Below are 26939 nucleotides of genomic sequence, written 5' to 3'. Positions count from 1 at the left end.
TTAAATACCTCTAGAAGCTATATAAACATCCTATGTGTAGCCCTATGGTAAATATGCTCACCATTATATCATAAAAGAAGTATCATTTGCCATCAAAAAATGGAAAGGATTTAATATCTGTATAGAAGATTTACTTTAAACTTCAAACTTTAGCTCTTTGAAGACATTTATTTCTTTGATGAGTGAAAATGAGTTTACACTCACTGTTCTCATAGAGCATTTACCATTTCCTCACAGACCTGGAAGAGTCTGAGTACCTGGACTGGTTCATAGACCAGTATTTGGGAACTGCTCCAGATTATCCATAGACACTGGGGCATCAAGTAGTTTTGTAGCCATCTTTGTGCGTTCCTGTCCACCTGCCTCTCCAAACATTCTCTTTGCTAAAAAACACACAGCGATTTCCAGGCCTTTGATGTATGAACTAAGTTCTGCTCTCCAAATCCACGTTTGGCTTCTCTATCCTTGCCTTGCCTGTACATTTGCATTACTTTCTAAAATACCTCCAAAGATAGTTACTAGAATGTTACACAGCCAAAATTTTAACCATATTAAAAGTGTCACAGGTTTCTTACCTGCACCTTTATACACTATTTATTCTTCCTCAGGGTAAAAGGAAAAACAGATTTTTGGTAACATACTCAGTAGTTAGCAGTGACATTCCCCATCAGTTGTCATGCATTAAATATATTTTGCAATAAGTAAAATAATTACAAAATTATTTTGTGCTTAATGTTATGTTAGAAACATAAAGAATTCACATTGGAATTTCACTCAAAATGTTCCAATCACTCAAATTCCTAAGTAGAATATTTTGTTGGCTGGGCGTGGTGGCTCACACCTGTAATCCCAGCAGTTTAGGAGGTCAAGGAGGGTGGATCACCTGAGGTCAGGAGTTTGAGACCAGCCTGACCAACATGGAGAAACCCTGTCTCTACTAAAAATACAAAATTAGCTGGGCATGGTGGCACATACATATAGTCTCAGCTACTCAGGAGGCTGATGCTGGAGAATTGCTTGAACTCAGGAGGCGGGGGTTGTGGTGAGCTGAGATCAAGCCATTGCACTCCAGCCTGGGCAGTAAGAGCAAAACTCTGTCTCAGAAAAAAAAAAAAAAGAATATTTTGTTAGTAAAGGGGAAAGGCAAATCTGCAGTTTTAGAAATTAAAAACCAAAATAAAACCCTCATACTTACAGACCAAAGTTCTAAAACATTTTATTTGTGCATATCATTATCAAGAATATTACTCATCTAATTGTACAGTACTCTTTAATTAGAGGTTTGGCCCAAGTCCTTTAGAAACAGAAAATGTCCTCTGACCCATGAACTCTGTGAACGTTGAATTATATGGCAAAATATTAACTTAAGGATCTTGATATGGGAAGATTACTGTGGATTAGACAGATAGGCCCTAAATGCAATTATATGTATCTTTATAAAAGAAAGACAAAGTGAAATTTCATATAGACAGGAGTAGGTAAGGTGACCACTGACACAGAGATAAAGGTGACACTGTCACAAATTAGGCAATGCTGGCAGTCACTGGAAGCAGGAAGAGGTGAGAAAGAATTTAAAACCAATACACAGACTAATGCAGGATAGGCCCAATAGCACAGACTGTGGATATGAAGATAAAAATATTAAAACAAACAAAAAGAGATAGTATGCATTAATATTCACTAAAATTTTACCAGGTGTCCACTCTTAATTGCTAGCTAGATATTTCAGGGCACCGAGGAGAGATCATTAAGTATTAAAATGTATCTACCATAGTGGAGCATATATTTGGGATATACTAAATTCAAAGTGGATGAAAGCCTGAGCACATAACTGGGCAGAGTCAGCAGAAAGGGGTTCTTGGCATCTTTTTAAAGCAAGACTGAACAAGGGACGGAATACATATCCTTTGAAAAATGAAAAAATAATTCATGAAGATAATTCTTAAGAATTTAAATCTGGAAGACAAATTTTTAGATCAATGAGAAAGAAAAGAAAAAGAAACATTCTTATCTCTAAGTAACATCAGCAAAAATAAAACTGTCATTTTCATTTTCTTTTCTCTTTTAAGACATTGTCAAAACATGAAAGTATTGAGCTATTGAATTCACTAAACATTGAGAAGCATTTTTCATGCCTGCTATGTTCGTGTTAAAATATTGAAAATAAATGTCTCAAATGAAATTTTTTATTTTCTGAGAGGCGAGTTTGTAGGTTCTGTGGAGTTAAAAACTCTCAATTAGAATAAGCATCTTATTTAAACTTAGTTGTACATTTATTTATTTATTTATTTATTTATTTATTTATTTATTTATTTATTTTTGAGATGGAGTCTCGCTCTGTTGCCCAGGCTGGAATGCAGTGGCATGATCTCGGCTCACTGCAACCTTTGGGCCTAGGTTCAAGTCATTCTCCTGCTTCACCCTCCAGAATAGCTGGCACTACAGTGCATGCCACCACACTTGGCTATTTTGTGTGTGTGTGTATTTTTAGTAGAGAAGGTGTTTCACCATGTTGGCCAGACTGGTCTCTAACTCCCAACCTCGTGATCCGCCCACCTCAGCAGATCCCAAAAGTGCTGGGATTACAGGCATGAGCCACTGCACCCAGCCTGTACATTTTTTTTTTTTTTTAAAAGAGGTCCTGGGGAAATATGAAACAGTACCTTTCAGGGCAATTGTTTTATTTATCTATTCAATAGACAATTATTGAGCACCTACTGTGTGGAATTCATGTTAAGTATAGATAATAGAAAAGGGAAAAACAGTCAAGTATACAAGTAAGTAAGTCAAGTATACATATTTTGAGGAATGCCATGGCAGAGCATTTTCAGGAGCATAGAAAAATCATTTGCTTCAACTGAAATAGGTCCAGTTCACCTAGAAGCCAAAATCTAAGTAGATCATAAGATAAGTAGGAGAAGGTTAAAAGAGGAGATGACCCTGACAGGTAGAATAATTTAAATCATAGTAGAGTGAAAATATTAATTAACAGAATAATAAAGAAGACATTTGTTGGTGCAAAATTTCATGAGCTGAAGAGGGAATGAGAAGATGAAGAGAAAAATTTAGATGGGGTATGTGTCTTGGAAGGCCAGGTGAAATATGTGCCTGAGGCTGAAATTTACACTGTAGACAAAGAGACTACTTCAAAAATGTAAGCAGTGAAGTAGCATGATCCGATTAGTAATTTAAATATTTGATTGGTGATGGCAAAAATTAAGGTAGGGAATCTATTAGAAGATTATCTAAAACCTGACATAAGTTAAAAAAAAAAAGTTGAAAAGAAAACAAATGTGGTATGCAGCAAGATGACAGGTTAGAAAGCTATAGACCACTATTCCTCCACAAAGACATCCAGATACCAACAAAATACCTATGGCAGTATCTGTTAGAACTCTAGAGATGAAATGTGAAGCTACAGCACCCAGGTCAGTGTAAAAACAAGAAGGGGGCTGGGAGCGGTGGCTCATGCCTGTAATCCCAGCACTTTGGGAGGCCGAGGCGGGTGAATCACGAGGTCACGAGATCGAGACCATCCTGGTCAACATGGTGAAACCCCGTCTCTATTAAAAATACAAAAAATTAGCTGGGCATGGTGGCACGTGCCTGTAATCCCAGCTACTCAGGAGGCTGAGGCAGAATTGCCTGAACCCAGGAGGCGGAGGTTGCAGTGAGCCTAGATCGCGCCATTGCACTCCAGCCTGGGTAACAAGAGCAAAACTCCGTCAAAAAAAAAAAAAAACAAGAAGGGATTCCAGTGAAAAGGGTAGGAAGTTTGTGGTGTGTGGCACTGAAGACAACAGCTGCTGTCATCAGCTGCATGGCTGGGGCTGCACACTCCATGGAGCTCGTGGGAGTCCTACCCCTTCTTGGGATGGGAGCCTCAAACTGCAACTACAGACCCAGGCCTCCTGCTCTGCAGAGCAGGCAGGAGACCCACCCTTCACTCCAGCCACCCAAACTGCAGCTGTGGATCCCGGTGCTCTTGGGGGAGCCAGAAACAGGCAGGATCAGCCAGGAACAGCCATGCCTGTACTGGTGGCAGAGTTTGGAAATCCTTAAAAAGAAGTGAGAAATATATGACAGCTTCAGTTCTATGGGAATATCTCAAGGAGAGAAAGAGATTTATTTAAAAACAAAACAAAACATAATATGATCAGATCAACCTGAGTGATGGGGGTTTTTCCTTGCGTGAATTCAGTAGGCAAAGACAGGAAGAGGTATTTTTGTTTTGCAAGTGCTCAAATTCTAGCAAAAATTATACAACCTACAAAGAAACATGGCCAAATCAAAAGAGCAAAATAAAATTCCAGAAAAGAAATCTAAAGAAACAGAGATCTATGAGCTGAGTGATCAAGAATTTAAAATATTTGTCACAAGAATGCTTAAGGAGCTTGAAAAAATACAAATAGTCAACTCAACAAAAAACAAGAAAATGATTCTTGAACAAAATGCTAGTATCAACAGAGATATAACCTATAAAGAAAGATTCACAGTTCTAGAGTTCTAGAAGTTCTAGAGTTAGCTAGGCATGGTGGCTCATGCCTGTAATCCCAGCACTTTGGGAGTCCAGACAGGCAGATCACCTGAGGTCAGGAGTTCGAGACCAGCCTGGCCAACATGGTGAAACCCCGCCTCTACTAAAAATACAAAAATTAGCCCAGCATGGTGGTGCATGCCTGTAATTCCAGCTACTCAGGAAGCTGAGGTTGGAGAATCCCTTGAACCAGGGAGGCGGAAGTTACGGTGAGCTGAGATTGCGCCATTGCACTCCAGCTTCTATGACAGAGCGAAACTCTGTCTCAAAAAACAAAAGAAGTTCTAGAGTTAATTGTTCCTTTAGCTCCTTAAGAATGGCATCAATTTCCTTATGCTCCTGTAGCTTCCTGTGGTAGTCCTGAAGTAGCTTATCTCTAGGGTCTGCCATGATGAGAAACTTCACAGTTCTTTTTTTAGCACCTCTGACTTAGTAATTTCAAATTATCTCTCTTTATGGTTGACAGTTCCTATTTTGCCTGATCAAGTCTTCTTGATCAATACTCAATAATTAAATTGAGTAATAAATAATAAAATCACTGGATCAAATGGCAATTCTGTTCTATTTGAGAAATCACCAAATTGCTTTCCACAATGGCTGAACTAATTTACTTTCCCACCAGCAGTGCATAAGCATTTCCTTTTCTTCACAATCTCACCAGCATCTATTATTTTTTGTCTTTTTAATAATAGGCATTCTGACTGGTGTGAGATGGCATCTCATTGTTGTTTTGATTTGCATTTCTCTAATGACGAGTGATGTTGACATTTTTTTGTATGCTTGCTGGATGTGTGCAGGTCTTCTTTTGAAAGGTCAGTTCATGTTCTTTGACCAGTTTTTAATGGGGTTGTTTTTTGCTTGTAAACTTGTTTATGTTCTTTTTAGATACTGGATATTGACTTTTGTCAGATGTATAGTTTGCAAAAATTTTCTCTTATTCTGTAGATTGTCTGTTTAATTTGTTGATAATTTATTTTGCAGTGCAGAAGCTCTTTAGTTAGGTCCTATTTGTCAATTTTTGTTGTTATTATTGTAATTGATTTTGGTGTCTACATCATGAAGTCTTTGCAAGCTCCTATATCCAAAATGGTATTTCCTAGGCTATTTTTCATTGTCTACATAGTTTTCAGTTTTAGATTTAAGTCTTTAATTTATTTGAGTTAATTTTTATATATGGTATAAGGAAGGGGTCCAGTTTTAGTTACCTGCATTAACATCCCACTGACAGTAATAGATCATCAAGAAAGAAAATGAACAACAATATTCTGGATCTTAAAACTTAAAGGCACCCAAAACCAACAGAATATATATTTTTCTTATTGCCACATGGCACCTACTCTAAAGTAGACCACACTACTGGTCATGAAGCAACCCTCATCAAAAACTAAAACAAAAATAATGAAATAACATCAACCACATTTTTGGACTACAGGGCAATAATAAACAGAAATCATTACTAATAAAGTCACTCAAAACCATATAAATAAATGAAAAGTAAGCAACCTGTTCCTGAATTATACCTGGGGAAATAATGAAATTAAGGCAGAATTTAAGAAATTCTTTGAAACGAATGAGAAAAAAGATACAACATACAAGAATCTCTGGAACACAGCAAATGCAGTATTTTAAGGGAAGTTTATAACAGTAAACATTTACATCAAAAATTGAGAAACATCCCAAATTAACCTAATTTCACCGCTAGAGAAAAGTAAACTAACCCCAAAGCTAGCAGAAGACAAGAAATAACAAATTTCAGAGCTAAATTAAAGGAAATTGAGATACAAAAAACAAACAAACAAACAAAATATAAATGAATTAAGGAGCTGGTTCTTGAAAGAATAAGATAGGTAGACCATGAACTACACTAATAAAGGAAAAAAGAGAGATTGAGCCAATAAACACAATTATAAATGAAAAAGGAGACATTACTACCAACATCACAGAAATAAAAAAAAAACCCTCAGGAACTATTATCAACACCTGTGTTCACACAAATTAGAAAACCTAGAAGAAATAAATGCATTCTTAGAAACAAATACATACAACCTCCCAAGACTGAATCAGGAAAACATTCAAACACTGAAAAGACCAATAATGAGTGCCAAAATTGAATTAATAATAAAATGCCTACCAACCACAAAAAGCCCAAAACCAGATAGATTCTCAGACCAATTCTACCAGATATATAAGAAAAAGCCAGTACAATTCTTTTTTTTTTGAGATGAAAGTCTCACTCTGTCACCCAGGCTGGAGTGCAGTGACACAGTCTCAGCTCACTGCAACCTCTGCCTCCATATTCAAGAGATTCTTGTGCCTCAACCTCCTGAGTAGCTAGGATTACGGGTGCCCACCATCATGTCTGGCTAATTTTTGTATTTTTAGTACAGACAGGGTTTCACCATGTTGGCCAGGCTGGTCTCAAACTCCGGACCTCAGGTGATCCACTCACCTCGGTGTCCCAAAGTGCTGGGATTACAGGCGTGAGACATCACCCCCAGCTGCTGGTACCATTTTTAATGAAACTATTCTGAAAATATTGAGGAAGAAGGACTCTTTTCTAATTCATTCTATGAGGCCAGCATTTTCCTGCTACCAAAATGTGGCAGAAACACAACAACAACAAGAAAAAAATTCAAGACAATATACTTGATGAACAGAGATGCAAAATTCCTCAACAGAATAGTAGCAAGCAGAATCCAGTAGCACATTAAAAAGCTAACTCACCATGATCAAGTAGGCTTTATTCCTGGGATACAAGATTGGTTCAACATAGATAAATCAGTAAATTTTATTCAACACACAAAAATAAAATAAAAAAACCACATGATCATCTCAATAGATGTAGAAAAGACTGTTGATAAAATTCAACATTCCTTTATATTAAAAACCCTCTATAAACTAGGCATTGAAGGAACATACTTCAAACTCATAAGAGCCATCTATGAAAAATCCACAGACAACAGCACACTGAATGAGCAAAAGCTGGAAGCATTCTCCCTTGAAAACTGGCACAAGACAAAGATACCCTCTTTCAGTATTCAACATAGTAGTGAAAGTCCTACCCAGAGCAATCACAAAAGAGAAAGACATTAAAGGCATCTAAATAGGAAGAGAGGAAGTCAAACTATTCCTGCTCACAGATAATATGATTGTATGTCTAGAAAGTCCCACAGTTTCTGCCCAATAGCTCCTTGGTCTGATATATAACTTTAGCAAAGTTTCAGGATACAACAGCAATGTACAAAAATCGGTAGCATTTTTATACAACAGCAACATTGACGCTGAGTACCGAATCAAAAACACAATCTCATTTACAATAGCCACAAATAGAGTAAGATAGCTAGGACTAGAACTTAACCAATGAGGTGAAATACTTCTACAATGAGAATTGCAAAACACTACCCAAAGAAATCAGTGTGTGCACACACACACACACACACACAATTTTATGCTCACAGATAGGGAGACTCTATGTTGTCAAAATGGTCATAATGCCCAAAGCAATTTACAGATTCAGTAATACTCCTATCAAACTATCAGTGGCATTCTTCACATAATTAGAAAAAGTATTTAAAAATTCACATGGGACCAAAAAGAGCTGGAATAGCCAAGGCAATCCTAAGGGGGAAAAAAAAAGCTGGAGGTATCATATTACCCAATTTCAAACTACAGTCAAGGCTACAGTAACAAAAACAGCATGCTACTGTCCAAAAACAGACACATACACCAATGGAACAGAAGACAGTGCCCATAAATAATGCTACACAGTTAGAACCATCTCACCTTCAAAAAATCATATTCATGCATCATTTTTATGGGTGGAAAAATGTTGTTGGTACCCATTGGCTTTCTGAGAGTACTTCATCTGACAGATTCAGAGAGCTTTGGTGTAGTTATTGACTCAAATGGATGGACTGCATTGTCTGCATAGAGTTAAAACAACCGTGGCTAAAAGCCAACCAGATTCCCTGGATCCTGCTTTGCTTCATTCAAGAAGATTACATAGAAAGGTACATATCGATTTGCCAAATGAACAAGCAAAATAAGACATACTGAAAATTCACGTGGATCCCATTTCAAAACACGGTGAAACAGATTGTAAAGCAATTTTGTGAACTTTTCAGATGGTTTTAATGAAGCAGACCCTGAGAAATGTTTGTACTGAAGCAGATATATTTGCAATTTGTTTGCAAGTCTTCCTTGTAGCAAAGGAAGACTTCAAGAAAGCAGTCAGAAAAGTGGCTGATTCTAAGGAGCTAGAGTCTAAATTGTACTACAAACCTATGCAATTTACTATAAGGTTTTTGATGGCTTCATGACAGACAATGATCTTATTAAAGTGTATGAATAAAAGTATATAAGAGTAACATCATAACAATTAGTAATTCAGTAATTCAACTTTTAAGATTAGTACAGAAGAAATTTGTACATTTGCTTGTTACATTTATTGCAGCAGAAGTTATAAGAGTATGTTGAAGCTTTTCACATTTGCTATGTGAGCATTGTGCAAAACATTGAAAATGTTTCAAGTATAAGAAAGCATTTCTTATGACTTATTTTACATCATTTTTTCCTCATCCTAAAAAGTTGAATAAAATCTGTTTGATTCAGTTCTTGTTAAAAAAAAATAGAACAAAATAACTAAAGAAAAATGGAGTGAACCTTAGGTACTTATGAAGCCATAATACTCATCAAACACTATCGAGCACACCAATATGGGAGTTCCAGAAATATAAAAAAGGGAAAAAAAATTGTAGAAATAATGGCAGAAAATCTCCTAAATCTGAGGAAAAATACTAGACATGCAGTTCAAGAAGCTCATAAAACTCTAACTAAAATAAATCCAAAGGGTATCATACTGCAACATATTATGATCAATCTACCTAAATCAAAGACAAAGACAGTCTTGAAAGTAGCAAAAGAAAAGTGATTAAGTGATTCATCACACACAAGGCAGTTTCTATAAGATTATCAGCAGATTTTTCAGCAAAATTCTGTAGGTCAGAAGAGAGTGGGATGAGATGATATTAAAGTGCTGAAAGAAAAAAGAAAAGGCAAGGAATAATGCTGTATCTGACAAAACTGTATTTAAAAGTGAAGCAGAGAGGCAGAGGTAGAAAGATTGCTCACACCCAGGAGTTCAAGACTAGCCTGGGCAAGAGAGTAAGACTCTGTCTCTACAAAAAAAAAAAAATTTAAACTAAGCTGAGTGTGAGTGGCACGTGTCTGTAGTTCTAGCTACTAAGAAGGCTGAGGCAGGAAGATTGCTTGAGCCTGGGAAGTTGAGGATGCAGTGAGCCATGATTGTGCCACTGCACTCAGCTTGGGCAACAGAGCAAGATGTTGCCCAAAAAAAAGAAAAAAAAGGAGAATTAAGACTTTTTCAGATAAAGAAAAGCAGATAGAGGTCATTACCACTAGTCTCACTTTACAAGAAATGCTGAAGTTGGTCCTTCAATTTGAGATGAAAATATGGTAGCTAGAAACATGAAGCTTAACAAAAAATATAAAGTTTTCTGGCAAAGGTAAAAACATGAACAAATGTACTAACCTGTACTATGGTAATTTTGGTACATTGAATTTAAATGATAACAAACATTAAATTATAAATCAATGTTAATAAGTATACAGTATATAAAGATAAAAAGTTAACATCAATAACACTAAGAGTGTGGAGTGGAGATTTTTATGTGATTTAAATTAATATTTTATTAGATTAAAACAGAATTTTATATCTTTAAGATGCTTTGTGTAATTGCAATGGTAATCATACACATACAGAATTTATAGAATATACAGAAAAGGAAATAAGAAGTGAATCAAACATATTGCTACAAAAAATCAACAAAACACAAAGACAGGAAACAAGAGAGGAAAAGAGGGGAAAAAAGCTATAAGATAAATAGAAAACAATAAATAAAGTGGTAATAATGTATTTACTATCAATAATTATTTTAAATGTAAACAGATTAAACTCCATAATGAAAAAGACAGATTGGCTGAATGGATTATAAAATAAAAGATCCAACTATATGCTATATATAAGAGACAGGCTTTATATCTGGAGATTTACATAGGCTGAAACTGAAAGGATTGGAAAAGATATATTTCATGCAAATGGTAATCAAGAGAGAGCAGGAGTGGCTGTACTGATATTAAAAATAGGCTAATTTTTTAAAGGCCAAATAGACAAAGGGGGAATTAGATAATGATTAAAGGGTCCATTCACCAAGAAGACATAACAATTATAAATTTTTATTTGCCAAACCATAGAACTCTTAAATATATGAAGCAAACTTTGACAGAATCAAAGAAAGAAATAGATAGTAATACAAAAATAGTAGGAGACTTCAATAGTGGGTAAAACTAGGCAGAAGACAATAAAAAAAAAATAGGACCTAAATATGCTATAGGTAAATTAGACCTAATAAACATGTAGAGAATATTCCATGAAACAACATCTGGTTATATATTATCCCATAGTAGCCAAAGCAATCTACAAATTCAATGCAATCACCGTCAAAATCCCTAATGACATTTTTAAGAAAAATAGAATGTTCATTCTATAAATATAGATAATGTCAAGGAATCCAAGTAGTCAAAATAATTTTGAAAAAGAATAGAGGTGGATCATTTACATTTCTTGATTTCAAAGCATATTACAAAGCTATAGTAATGAAAACAGTGTGACACTGATATAAAATCAGAAAAATAGACCAATGGAATAGGATGGATCACAGAAGTAATCCCTTGTGTATATGGTCAAATTCAACAGGGGTTCCAAGCCCACTCAGTGGAGAAAAGACAGTCTCTTTAACAAGTAGTATTAAGGAAAGTAGAGATTCACCTGCAAAAGAATAAATCTGGACCACTATCTTATACCATTTACAAAAATTAAATCAAAATAATAGGTTAAATAGTTAAATGAAAAACTAAAATTATAAAATTCCTAAAAGACCAGGTTTAAAATCATGACACTGTACTTGGCAATGATTTCTTAGATACACCACCAATAGCACAGGAAACTAAATAAAAAACAGACAAATGGGACTACCTCAAACTTAAATACTTTTTTGTATCAGAAAACACAATCAACAGAGTGTATAGGCAATCTATAGAATGCAAGAAAAAATTTGCAACTCATATATCTAATAAGGGGTTAATAGCTAGAGTATTACTTAAAAAAACTACAAGTCAATACAAAATTAAACAAAACAAAAACAACCTGATTAAAAAACACATGAAGGACTTGAAAAGATATTTGTCTAAAAAAGATGTAAACACATAAACAAATGCTCAACATCACTAATCATCAGAGAAACACAAATCAGAACTACCAGATGTCAAAATAATCAGGTATCACCTCATACTTATTAGAGTGTCTTCTATCAAAAAAGGAAAAAAACTAAACAAATAGAAAATAACAACTGTTGGTGAGAATGTAGAGAAATTAGAACAATTTTACACTCCTGGTAGCCATGTAAAATGATGCAACCACTGTGGAAAATAGCATGGAAGTGTGTAAAACAATTAAAAATAGAACTACCATAAGATTCAGCAATTTCACGTTTGTGTATATGTCTAAAAATTGAAAGTATGGTTTCAAAGAGCTATTTGCACAGAAGTCTTCATAGCAGCATTATTCATAATTGCCAGGAAATCGATGCAACCCAAATGTTCAAGAGTTGAATAAACAAAATGTAATATATCAGTACAGTGGAATATTATGCTGCTTAAAAAGAAAGAAAATCCTATATGATGCTATAATGTGGATAAACTTTTAGGACATTATGTTAAATGAAATAAGCCAGTTACAAAGAAAAATATTTTATGACTCCACTTGTATGAGGTACCTAAAGTAGTTGAATTCATAGATACTGGTGATTATGAGAAGTTGGAGGGTGAGGTATTCATAGTTATTTAATATAAACAAGACACCAAAGAGGATGTCATAACCCTTGCTTGGAGATCCCCTAGGTCTGGACCACAGCATCTGTCTCCACATCACTGACAATGTAGCCAGTGGGGCAGGGGCTGTGCTTCACCTGTTTATGTTACAGCTTTTTCAGTGCTGCCATTTGGTGGGTCCTGAGCTCTTGTCCCATGTCCAGGAACAATGAGGTATATAAACAACTGGAGGATGAGCTAGGCGAAGAGGTACTTTATTGAGTGCCAGTACAGCCATCAGGAAATCCAAAGTGGGTAGCTTCTTTCTGCAGGCAGGTTGTCTCGACAAGTGTACCTCCCTGAAGAGAGCAGACCTGGAATGGTAGTTCCTATCTGCAGGCAGGTCATCCCATCAAGCTTGCAGCCCTCACGAAAACGAGACCTGGAGTGGGTAGCTGCCTGAGTCTGGCTGAGTTCAGGGTTTTATGGGCACAAAAGGGAGGAAGTGTGTGCTGACTGGTCCATGGGCAGGCAGCTATGGGTGGGCCAAGAAAAAGCATCATAAGTTCTCACTCTGGGCAGTGGACTCCACCTGGAACTGACAGCCCCATCCCCATGCTTTAGGCCATCCTTGGCTTGAAAGTGGGGCTTCACTGGGGACCCACCTTTTTCCACTCAAGAGCATGACTGTCTCCTGCTGCCATCTATATGTAATTCATAGCACCCAAGCTGTTCATGCTGAGTCCCATGTCGAGCCGCCCTCAACCCCCTTCAGTTTCATTCCCATGCTCCTCAAAATCCAAAGTATACAGGGGGTAGAAGCAGCAGCGTGCTGGCATGTCAGCATCACCTCAAAGTGTGTAAACACCTGGCTGGGTCGTGACAGTGCCTGGGCTCAGCCACAACTTTGCTCCAGAATTGGAACAGGTGCCAGGAGCTGGGAAAGACCAGGCAGCTGGAGCAGTCATTTTGGAGCCTGTGGGCATCGGGGGCTTCCCAAGCCCCTGAGAGTGCAGGCATGCCCAGGTCCACAGCCAAGGCTGGGCAGCTGCAGCTGTGCCCTGGAGGGCAGAGTTCCCATCCCATCTAACTCAGAAGTGGGTGGGGCTCCTGTTTCAGGCTACCACCTACTCTATGGAGTGTACAGCCCCGGCTTTGCCTTCCCGACTTCGCAGTGGCTGCTCCAGACAGGCCACCGCTACCATCAAGTTCTGAGGATTTGTTTCACAAAAATGTGAATATACCTAACATTACTAAATTGTACATTAAAAAGTGGTTAAAATGGTACATTTTATGTTTTCGCCACAAAACAAACAAACAAAAGACAAATGAAGGTCATTAAGACCTTCCCTTTAGGAAAAGGACCATATCTCATTATAAATGTGTCTATCCTATATGACTCAGTTAAGACCTAGGTCAATCTGAGGCATGCATGCCTGAAGTTGATTGAAGGGCTATTAATGTGCCTGCAGAGTTACAATGTACATTTTAGGTACCAGCTTTAACAATGACAAGGTGATGCAGAACAGCATGCCCTATCTGTTAATTTTTCAATTCTTTCCTCAAAATCGTATTGAGTATATTGTACTAAATACAACATACCCTAGAGCATTATATGTTCTCTTCCAATGCTATTGAAGTTAATTTGCTGAACATCTTGACTTTAATTACCTCTTCAATGCCTGCTGTAGAACTTTTTGCTAAAGCAGAAAATCAGGAAAATTAGGTTGTTAAAGTCAGTGCTTTTTAAAAAAATCATTTTTTTTCTTACTTGAGCATAAAGGTGACTCAAGCATTCCATAGGCTGTAATTTGAAAAGACTATCCAGAAGGACTCTTCTTCTATCCCAGGCATATGCTTTTGAGAGTCTGGGCTTTTCCTTGCCTCTCTTAATCATAGCTTCACTGTGTGATACTGTGCATATACGATATGCATAACGCTCCTCCGTCAGCCATTCATTCCCAACTTCAAAGCATATGTGATGCTTAGTAGACACATTACACTTCCAATTGTAATTCAAATAAGAACAGGCTGTATATTTACTCCATCATTCCAAATCAGCAGAGACCACCAAAGAGTGATATATTTTAAGAAGTATCTTCTTGAATATAGAGAACTTGGATTTTATTAAGACTGAAACACGGGGAAAAGTGAAACCAGTATTTGTTATCCTGTCCAGCCAAAGCAGCAGTTCTTGTAAGAATATGATATTTTATATCCCAGCAAGGGACTGAAATAAGAGTAAGACTGAAACTAATCATAGTGATACATTAATAAATATTGAGTTGTCATTAGAAAAGAGAAATGATTCCTTCAGGAGGGGGTATATTGTTTATTTGAACAAATAAAACAATACTTTGAATTTAAATATATTTCCCTCTTACAAAATGAAGTAGGCAGTGGAACACATCTGAGGCCAGAGGGCTGCAAATTTGCTAGGTTCTGCTGATACTTCTCAGCACCCTTCTGCAAGGGCCTTAACCTCACTGACAGGTATAGAAAGTTGTGCTCAAATTACAACCTGTCCTGTTGCTGCAAGTGAAAGGTGAGAGAAAGGCTTTGTGGAACTCTGCCCCCAGGCTTTTGTCAAGAAGAAAAGAAAACAAATTTAGGGGACACTTCTTAGCATCCGGACATCTTTTCATTCAAGGCATAAAATTGCATAAATTTATTATTTTATTCAAGGTATAAATTTATTAAGCAAAATTTTATTGGCCTGCCAGAATGGATGGCTTCTCCCCTGAACTGATACACATTTCCTTTTATTACCACTCATCATCTTACACTCTATTGTCATTATTTTACTTCTGGATTTTTATCTGTGGTTTATATCTGTTAAAAGCTTTTTATTCTTTTTTAAGTTCTTAAAACTTTTTGCTAATGCTAGATTATCGCTTTTTGTTTTTCCCATTTATTTCACCTATTGTTGTCTTCTAATTCCTATACTTAAAACATAGTTTATCTTTCTTTTAAATAATTTATCTAATTATCAAAATCACCACATTCAGAATATTTTATTTTCTTAGCTGTTAATTTTGTCTCATTTTTTATTCATTCTAATCTATTTAACTGTCTGTGCTTTTTAAATTAAGTTTTTGTGCCATTCTGCTCTTAAATTTTTTCTTAATTATATGATTTGGCCACATGACTGGTAGCATGTAATTGGCCACATAATTGGTAGCCTGGAATCCTTGCCATAAGGAGGATATTTTAGGGGTAATTTCCTACTCATGTATTTCTAAAACCAGGACATTGGTTTCCTCTAATGAACATCCCACCTGTTCCAAGATTAATTCTTTTAAAAACCTCATATATACAGTTTTGGAGATACTCTGGCTAACTCTGCTTAGGCAAAAAAAAAAAAAAAAAATTGCTTTTTTTTTTTTTTTTGAGACAGAGTCACATTCTGTCATCCAGGCTGGAATTCAGTGGCACAATCTTGGCTTACTACAACCTCCGCCTTCCGGGTTCAGGAGATTCTAATGTCTCAGCTTCCCAAGTAGCTGGGACTATAGGCTTCTGCCACCATACCCAGCTAATATTTTTGTGTTTTTAGTAGAGACCAGGTTTCCCCACGATGGTTTGGCTGGTCATGATCCTTGTATATTTTAATTCTCGATTTCATTGTCACTTCCTCCGATAATTCTTTAACTTCCCTAGTTGCCTACAGTAATGTACTTCCATAACCCCGTGGTGTGTCCACTAACTTGACATGTATTATATTAAAACCGTATCAGTCTTTGTTACTGTTGCACATACTGTACTTAACATAGTCTTAGTTCATAAGAGATGCTCAGTAATTGTTCAATGAATGAATGAAGTGGACATAGCTAATTAATTAGGATTGTGTTGTTTCTTTTCTAATTATAATTTTCAGCTGTTATTTAAGAAATGCTGTATTTCTGATATTTGTCATCATTACTTCCTTTGGTAAATTGAATAAAAATGCTTATTATGAGTTAGAAGAGAGGCTTCTGGTGAGAAGACAGTTCTTAGGAAATAGATGTGCTTTATACAGGGTTCAATGATCTCAACTTGACAAATCAGGTTAACCTATTCTTGTGGAGACAGTAGTTTCAGAAGATGCTCTGCCTTATAAACAAACAAACAAACCAAAATTTTTTTAAAAAGCTAAACATTTTCATTTTTTAAATTATTACAGACTTGAAAATTACACATTTGAATGTTCTCTCAATACTGTCTCTCTACTGAACTGCAAATTGATATGTTTTAACTTATTTTTTATTCATAGTTAAGAAATCTGATTAACTTCATGGTAGAGTTCAATGTTACATGGCAATGAAATAATAGGATTGTAGAGAATTAATCTCATATCCATGATTTTAGATGGTGTTTCTCTAGTTATCAGGAAATGTACTGCTTAATGGCAAAATGTGGACTGTACATTTTTACTGTTTTTAATCTCAGAAGAAATTTTGTGATGCTTTCTAACCTAACAAAGATTTTTCCCCTCTTCCTGGCTATTATTTGATTTCTTGGAATGCTGTATAGCATTTATGTCAGCATTTGCATTTAGTTGGTCAAAGTATAAGTTGCTTCCTGATGCAGAGTGTACACTATTTTACTAAAATGCAGAAATTATTTTATTTCTCCTCTAACCAAAATAAAGCTACTTTAAAATTTATCTAAAGTATATTTCAGTTTCTTTCTTGATTAATATAAACTGTTTGCTTTTCAGGTAATTATGCTACACAAGAAGCAAACAGATTCTAGTCTTGACTGATAGATAATTTATCATTTCTTTCATTACTGAAAATACATTAGAAATAACATAATATTCCTTGCAGCTTTAAAAAATTTTTATATCCTAGTACTTAACTTCCATATTCCTGAACTCAGTAAACAAGAATGATTTAAAAGATGAACTACATGTAGAATAGAATAAAAGTTATCTAAAATCCTACCAGATAGAACAATAACATAGCCATTATTAACTTTAGCACATTTTCTTCTTTTATTAGTTAGCGTATTTTAATATGAGCATGCAAACATTTTAAGAACATACTGTGTATCTGGAACATTTCTCCGTACTATTAAAAAGCATTTAAGAATACTTTTTATTTTCAGACACATTACAAACCAATCATTTCCTTTAATGTTTTCAATGTTTGTCACTAAAAATAATGCATTAGTGAACATCACCGTAACTAAATAATACATCCATATTTCTGATTTTCTTGTGATATATTTTTAGAATAAGAATTACTGCTTCTAGGTATATGAGCTTTTTAATGCACGTTGTTTTCCTGTCAGCCTGCACCAATGTACACTCTCACCAGCAATGTTCCTGAACGCTAGTCTATGCACCCTCACAGCTATGATTCTTTAAAAATCAACCAACTTAAAGGCAAACGATTATACCCTTTTCTAATCTGCATTTCTTTGATAACTGTGAGCATGAACATTTTTTCATGAGTTTATTAGACATTTACCTCTCTCTTCCATTGAATTGTTCCAGGGTGCTCCTTGAATAAAACTTTCATGTTCTTTGGCAATTTCTTCAATATCCTTCTTTTGATTCAGGGGAAAATAAACCCCAGAGCCTTTCATATTAACATGAACAGCACTTCACTAATCTATGTGTACTTCCCAGAAGCACCATCATCACAGAGGTATTTAATTATTCCTTTTTGATAGGAATGATTATTCCTATGTTATTTTGCCAAGAAACATCTATGCTATTTTGCCAAGGAACATTAGCTTGTTTCAAGGGAAGCTTTTACGTGTTCTGCTAAAAACAAGGTACTCTAGTCAGATAAATTAGGACACAGTTACATAAAATTTAATATGATTTTTATTATGGCATTTTTAAGAGTCTTTAGAAATAAATAAAAAATCTTTATAATTTTTCTGGTCATACATATTATGAATATTATCTCAAAAAATTCAAATAATATGTAGACTAGAAAGATGACAACAAAAGCCACCTGAAATCTCATTATGCCAAGACTGCACCATGATCCTTTTGATGTCCTTTATATATATATATATTTTACAAAATCATAATAATAAAATACTTGAAGTTGTAATATAACATATTCAAGTTACCTGTAGTGGGATATTCATCACTGATCCCTTTAGAAAAACTGGACTATATTATTTTACTTTTAAGTATCTCACCTTATGCATTTAAACATTTGTTAATGAAGACTTGTCTTGCTGTAACTGCTTTTTTTCAGTGGTTAGATAATATACCATGGTGAAGTTGGGCTACCATTTGTTCAATCATTCTTATTGATTTGTTTCAATTTCCACCCACCCCTCAACCCCTGCCACATCTGTGCTGGGATAAATTTCCTCTTACATGTATCTATAAATTTTGGTAGTTCTAATTTTATAAAAACTTTCCAGAAATCCAGAGTGTTATTTACTGCTCCATTCTTAACAGCTTGGGTATAAGTTATGTGTAGCTTTAATTGTCATGAATATTTCAAAACAGGTGGCCTAAAGGGCTATAACAATTCACCTTTCCATCAGCAACTATATACTGGTATTTTTTATCGTAACCATCAGCAGTGGGAAATACAAAATGTTGAACAATTTTTGCCAACCTGATATGTAAAATAATTTTATTATTACTTTATTTGCATTTCCTTTGACTACTAGGAACGATGATTATCTTTTTATATGTTCAGTTTCCATTCAAAATTACCCTTTTGTGAAATTCCTGTTCCTGTCATTCAGCTCTGTTTTCATTGAGTTGGTGATCATGCATTCATGCATTAGTTCTGTTACGGAGAATTTTGTTGTAGGATTGATGTTAACTCTCTGTCAACAGCCAGAACGATCCTTTTGAAAAATAAGCCAGATAATGCAATTCTGCTCAAAATTCTCCATGGTTTTTGATCTCACACAGGTTAAAAATCAACATCCTTTTTCTGTCTAGTAGAGCTGTGTGTGATGTGATCCTTTGCCTCTACCCATCTTCCTCTCCAGCATTTTCTCCCTCATTCTAATCTAACACTGCTGTCGTTATTGCTGTCTCCACCTTGGGACTTCTCTACCTTGTGCTTCTGTTCTGGTCCCCTTTTTCCCCAGATAGTGTCTTGGCTGCTTGCACCCTCACTTCACTCAGACCCCTGGTCACATGGTATCTTACTAGAGAGGGTTTCCCTGACTCTACCTAAATTAGCACCCCCATCACACTTCATCTTTCTCTAATCCTTTAACTGACATCATTTTTCTTTATAGCAATTATATGCTTGACATGTTACATAATTATTTATTGTCTGTCACCTCTAATAGCATGTAACCCCGGAAAGCACAGAACTTATGTTATTCACTGCTATTCTTAACAGCTTGAGCAGCTCCTGGTGACATGCATGAACACAATGTTTGTTGAATATGTTGGGAATGAATGACTAAATTTTTCATATGTGGGAGGTAAATATTTTCATGATATCATTGTCTGTTGTTTATTGATTTTGTCTATGATTTCTCTAAGCATACTGTTTTAATTATAATGGTCTTCTCATGTCCTAGGTTGTAAATATAGCCTACTAATTTTCTTATTTTTCATGTGTTAGCTTTTGTGTTTTTAATCCATTTAAAATTTTTTTTTCAGATGGTATCATATAAATCCAACTTTATTGTCTTTCTGCTGGATAGCCAATGATACAAGCTCCATTAATTGAGTGAACCATTTTCTCTATTGACTTTCAGTATTTTCTGTTCTCATAAATTAAAATCCATAAAATTGAGACCTTTTTTGCTACTCTCTTCTGTTTCAAAGATTTATTGGTCTATTCTAATATTATTTTACTTTTAAGTGTCTTATCTTCTGTATTTAAACATTTATTCATAAAGACTGATTTTGACATTCTTTTTATTATTAAAAATTTTAATATATTTGTTGTTGGCCTGCTTATCTTTGTTTTCATATCCTTGGTTATTTTATACAGTCTTAAATATGAGCTTTAACACCATTTTTTACATTTCAAAACATTCACTTGAAATTATATTTGAAATTTTATAAAATATATGTATTCATTATGGGAAAATTTATATTTTTATGTCATTAAGCCTTACTATCCAAAAATAGGTGACTGTTGTTTTCCATCCATTAAGAAAATTTTGTAGTTTTCCTATAGAGCTCAGTAATTTTCTTGTTAAGATAATTATAATTGCCATATAAATAAGATCTATTAATATTTCTGTATTTTATCTTTAACTACTTTTCCAAGTTATCATATTTGTTATTTTTTAACCAAGACCCTTTCTGTACAATAATTTCATTAGCAAAATGATATTTTAATATTTACCAAAGTTCATAAAGTTTAACTCAATGAATTTACTAAAATTCCAAAATATAATTCCAAAATAATATGGAATAACAGCAAAGTAAATGACATCTCTAATTATTATTTTTATTGGAAATGACTTTGTGTTTCTTCTTGATTTCTTGTAAATAGCCTTATTCATATTTAAAATTTTTCCTTCATTTCCCAATGTATTTAGATTCCTTTTTAACATACTTTTTAATTTTATTGTGTTTTCACCATTTATTAAGACAACATAATTCTCCCATATAACTTATATTATGAATTTTAACATAGTGAATTATGTATATATTTGACTATACAATTTTTGCATTATTTTTGATAAACTATTTTATTATATTTACTAATATTTTTAATTTTTTTTTTTTTACTACTGATATTACTTGTGGCAGGAATCCAAGTTATCCTGAGTTACCAGCAGCATAACCATATGGGTCTGCAGCAACTTCAATCCTTGCCTCCTTGGAAGACAGAATTCCACTGAGGGGCATAAAGCAATAAAAGTGACCGGGGAAAGTTTCAGAGCAGGAGTGAAAGTTTATTAAAAAGATTTAGAACAGTGACGAAAATAAGGAAAGCAAAGAAAAGAAGGAAAGTACAACTTGGAAGAGGGCTAAGCCAGCGACTTGAGAGACTAAGTGCACAGCCTGACCTCTTGACTTGGGGTTTTATGCTTTGGCATACTGCTAGGATCTTCCATTACTTCTCACTACTCTTCAAATATTATCTGGAAGCTGCTGATCAATTTCAAGTATTTTCTGTCTATTAGGAGACTGCCTTTTTCTGGCACTGGCTATCAACAATTACTTTAGAGAGACAGTTCAGCAACCACCTGACCATCACCTGATGGTTGCCCAACACTCTTGGTGTGTGTGCAAGGAGCCCTCTCCTGTCCTGCTCATATCTGACTAGCTACCTAGTGTAACACTGATAGGCTCAATATCTTGGTAAGCAATTTCACACCATTCACATCTAGTATAATGACTGATAAACTTGATGTTTATATCTTCATTTTGTTTCTCATTAATTATGTTTCGTTATTTTTGTGGATGTGATTAAGTTATTTTTAAACTACCAAAAATTACTACTGACTTTTCTGTTCCACTAGTGCCTACATTCTTTTCAATTACCAGATGTTTTTATATATTATGACACTCTATTACTCTACCGCTTCTCCTCATCAGGGCTCAAGTGAGAAAATAAACCATGAATCTGTATTATATGATGAATTAACTTAACTAGAATGTGCATCTAGAATGACATTAGCTATCTGTCATCCTTGGAATTTTTTTTAAAATACTCAAATAATTTTTGCAGGTTTAATATTTCTCAGAATATCAGTTGTGGAAGGATGCTGTATAAGATTAAAATTTGGGAATACATAAATCATCCCTCTCTCCCTACCCCTTTAATTTTAGCTTCTTAGTTTTGTGATACATTAATTTACTAATGACAGATCCATATTTATTTATTTTACTGTAGTAGGTGAATGATTTCTTGATGGGGGATACAATTCTTAGCTCGAAGTAGTTTTTCCTCAACAACTTATAGTTATCTCACCATGCTCTCAGGTCCAGTATGGTATTTCTAATCTTAATCCAAATATTTTGTCTGTTTTTTAAATGCTTTTATTTGAAAATAGGTAATATTTCTTTTTATTTTAGTAGTCCAAACATTTTGCTAGGTTATTTGTGGGTACATATCTTTTATCATCAATGTTGCCTAAAATTTCAAGTCTCATTAATTCAGGTCAAATTTTTTATTTTAATCTTAGGAATTCTTACTTGATTTTTAAATGTATTGCCCCCAATTCTTCTTCTCTACCTGACATTGATTTTGTTTGCATATGACATCCATAAATAAGATTTACCAGATTTTTATTTTCCTTCCTTCATTCCTTCCTTCCTTTCTTCCTTTCTTCCTTCCCTCAGTCCCTTCTCTTTCCCTTCTTTTCTGCTCTCGGTCTTACTTTTGCTTGCCTTCCTGCCTTCTTTCCATCTTGACTATGCAAATTGATGTGTTCTTTGCAGGCCACTAATATTTGTTTCAGCAATGACCACTAAATTAGTCCATTCTCACACTGCTAATAAAGATGGACCCAAGACTGGGTAATTTATCAAGGAAAGAGGTTTAATTGACTCATAGTTCTGTGTGGCTTGGGAGGCCTCAGGAAACTTACAATCATGGTGGGAGGGGATGCAAACACATCCTTCTTCACACGGTGGCAGGAAGGAGACGTCCTGAGCAAAGGGGGAAAGCCTCTTATAAAACCAGCAGATCTTGTGAGAACTCACTCCCTATCACGAGAACAGTGAGGGTAATTGCCCCAATGATTCAATTAACTCCCACTGGGTCCCTCCCATGACATTTGGGATATGTGAACTACAATTCAAGATAAATTTTGGGTGGAGCCACAGCCAAACCATATTATTCAATTCCTGATCTCTCCCAAGTTTTTTGTCTTCACATTTCAAAACACAATCATGTCCTTCCTACAGTCCTGCAAAGTCTTAACTCTTTTCAGCACTAACTGAAAAGTCCACAGTCCAAAGTCTCATCTGAGACAAGGCAAGTCCCTTCCACCTATGAGCCCGTAAAATCAAAAGCAATTTAGCTACTTCATAGATACAATGAAGTTACAGACATTGGCTAAATACACCTGTCCCAAATGTAAGAAATTGGCCAAAATAAAGGGGTCACAGCCTTCATGCAAGTCCTAAATCCAATAGGGCAGTCATTAAACCTTAAAGTGCCAAAATGATCTTGTTTGACTCCACGTCTCACATCCAGGATACACTGATGCAAGTGGTGGGCTCTTATAGCCTTGAGCAGCTCCACTCCTGTGGCTTTCCATGGCACAGCCCCTCTCCTAGATGCTTTCATGGCTGGCATTGAGTGTATGCAGCCTTTCCAGGTACCTGGTGCAAGCTGTAAGTGGATCTACCATTCTGGGGTCTGGAGGATGATTGCCTTCTTCTCACAACTCCACTAGGCAGTGCTCAAGTGGGGACTCTGTGGGGGCTCTGTCCTCACATTTTCCTTCTGCACTACCCTAGCAGAGGTTTCCATGAGGGCTCTGCCCCTGCAGCAGACTTCTAGGCATTCCCATACATTCTCTGAAATCTAGAAAATGGTTCCCAAACCTCAATTATTGTCTTCTGCACACCCACAGGACCTGCACCACATGGAAGCTGCCAAGACTTGGGGCTTTCACTTTCTAAAGCAACATCCTGAGCTGTACCTTGACCCCTTTTAGTCGCAGCAGGAGCTGAAGCAGCTGGGATACAGGGTACCATGTTGTGAGGCTGTGTAGAGCAGGGGAGACTTGGGCTCCACCCAGGAAACCATTTTTCCCTCTTAGACCTCTGGGCCTGTGATGGGAGGGGCTGCCATGAAGGTCTCTGACATGCCCTGGAGACATTTTCCCCATTGTCTTGGTGATTGATATTTTGCTTCTCATTACTTTTGCAAATTTCTGCAGCTGGCTTTAATTTCTCCTCAAATAATGGGGCTGTCTTTTCTATCACATTGTCAGGCTGCAGATTTTCCAAACTTTCATCTTGAATGCTTTACTGCTTAGAAATTTCTTCTATCAGACACCCTATATCATCACTCTCAAGTTTAAAGTCCACAGTTCTCTAGGGCAGGGGCAAAAATCTACCAGTCTCTTTGCATAGCAAGAGTCACCTTAACACCAGTTCCCAGTAAATTCTTCATCTCCATCTGGGACCACCTTAACCTGGACTTCATATCACTATCTACATTTTGGGCAAAGCCATTCAACAGGTCTCTAGGAAGTTCCACATTTTCCCACATTTTTCTGTTTTCTTCTGAGCTCTCCAAACTGTTCCAACCTCTGCCTGTTACCCAGTTTCAAAGTCATTTCCACATTTTTAGGTATCTTTACAGCAGCACCCCACTCTCTGTGGTTCCAATTTATTGTATTAGTCCATTCTCATGCTACTATAAAGAGCTGCCTGAGACTGAGTAATTTATCAAAGAAAGAGGTTTAACTGACTTATTATTTCACAGAGCTGAGGAGGCCTCAGAAAACTTGATGGGTCCCTTCCACCTATGAGTTTGAAAAGTTGACAGCAAGTTAGCTACTTCCAAGAAATAATGGGAGTGCAGACATTGGCTAAATACACCTGTCCCAAATGGAAAAAATTGGCCAAAATAAAGGTCTGCAAGGGAAGGGCATGGGGAAACAAACATGTCCTTCACATGGTAGCAGGAGAGAGAAGTGCTGAGCAAAGGGAGAAAAGCCCCTTAGAAAACCATCAGATCTCATGAGAACTCACTATCATGAGAACAGCATGAGGGTAACCATCCCCATGATTCAATTACCTCCCACCATGTCCCTCTCATGACATGTGGGGATTATGGGAATTAAAATTCAAGCTGAGATTTGGGTGGGGACACAGCCAAACCATATCAATCACCCTCTCTGTTACCTCATGTAAGGTAATTTATTATTATTTTTGAGACAGAATATTACTTTGTTGTCCAAGCTAGAGTGGTGTGATCTCAGCTCACCACAACCTCCGTTTCCCACATTCAAGTGATTCTCATGACTCAGCCTCCTGAGTAGCTGGAATTACAGGCATGTGCCAGCAAACCCAGCTAATTTTTTGTATTTTTAGTAGAGGCAAGGTTTTGCTATGTGACCAGGCTCATCTTAAACTTCTGGTCTCAAATGATCCACCCAACTTGACCTCCCAAAGTGCTGGGATTACAGGCACAACCCACTGTGTCTGGCCTAAAGTTATTTCATTTTTATCCTATCAAATATGTCATGCTATAATCTTTCTAAGCGTTCTTGTTACTTTTTTTTAATTCAAATGTTTACATATCAACCTCAATATGTCTATGTTTTCAAGATCCTTTTTGTTCTGAGTGTTTTACTTGTTCTTCCTTCAGATTTATGAAATGTAGGTATGCATTTCTATAATTTTTTGTCTACTGATTTATGCACAGGAACTAATTCATCTTAAAAGTGGCAATCTCACAAGCATTGATTGTTGCAGCAGCTGCTATGCCTATGGAATGGCTGATTGAAATTGATTAAATCCCTGTTAGTGTCTAGGGAAAGCCTCAACCATGACACTCATAGGAACACTCTCTGACAGCTCCTTTCAGCCACAAAGGTTGGCACATTCCTAGCTATGATATTTAGAGTTATTGAAGTTCACTAGTGTGAATCAAGTCCTCCATATAACTCCACCTCCCATATAATCCTTCTCATTACACAGGAGAAAAAGAAGACCTACCACTTCCCTTGTACTTACAGTATCATAGGAGTTATTAGAAATTATTTCAGGCAAATAGAGAGGATAAGGGTCTTTGGTAAGGTTTTTTTCTTTTAAAACCGCTCCATTTTTTGTCTAGCAGAAAAGTCACTTGAAGGGCCAGGCGGGCAATTGATATGCAAATAATGACTATCAGAAACTGGGTCCATCCAATATGGCTCTTCCCACCCTCTTCTCCTTGCTACCCCATGTGCCAACCGTCATAGTCACCCCCAGATAACCCCACATTTGCAGGACATCATGGTGCCCTACATTTGCATATTAAAAGGCTAGGGTGGGAGTGCCAGTTTTTTTCCCAGGCTACGTAAATGACATATCTGGTCAAACCAATCCCCTGGGCCCTATGCAAATCAGACACTGCCTCCTCCAGGCTCCTAATATAACCTACTGTTTTTCACCACACTCGGGGGTTCCTATTTTGACTTGGAGGCCCCCTCCCTCTGCCTTTCTAGGGGGAAGCTTCTTCCTTCTCCTTGCCTATTAAAATCTCTGCTCCTTAAAACCACTCCACGTGTGTCTGTGTCATTTTATCTAAATTGGCAAGAATGAGGCAAAGGAACTCTGATGTTCCTTCAGTCATCAGAGCCATATCAATGGTCCCACATCTCTTTATGAAACTTTTAATGATCCTTTTTATCATGGCTCCCTGCTGGTAGATCCAAGATTCTTGAATCATACAGAGAATAGTGTTCAACAATTTCACTCCATCTGAGGCTTTCAACAGATTCACACCCACAAAATTATATTCAACATTCAGTACCAATAGCTGTATGTCACAGGGGAAGTCATTGATCAAAAGAATGGAATTTACGAATCCTCGATTGGGATAAAGTTTATACTGGAGCACAAAAACGATGTTTTCTCAGTACCAATTTCCCAGTGAACTAAAAGACTACACTATGTTCC

The sequence above is a fragment of the Aotus nancymaae genome, unplaced genomic scaffold (assembly GCF_030222135.1).
Source record: "Aotus nancymaae isolate 86718 unplaced genomic scaffold, 86718_ANA_hifiasm-v0.15.2.pri h1tg000072l, whole genome shotgun sequence".
Classification (NCBI taxonomy): domain Eukaryota; kingdom Metazoa; phylum Chordata; class Mammalia; order Primates; family Aotidae; genus Aotus; species Aotus nancymaae.
Note: the sequence above shows the minus strand (reverse complement) of the source record.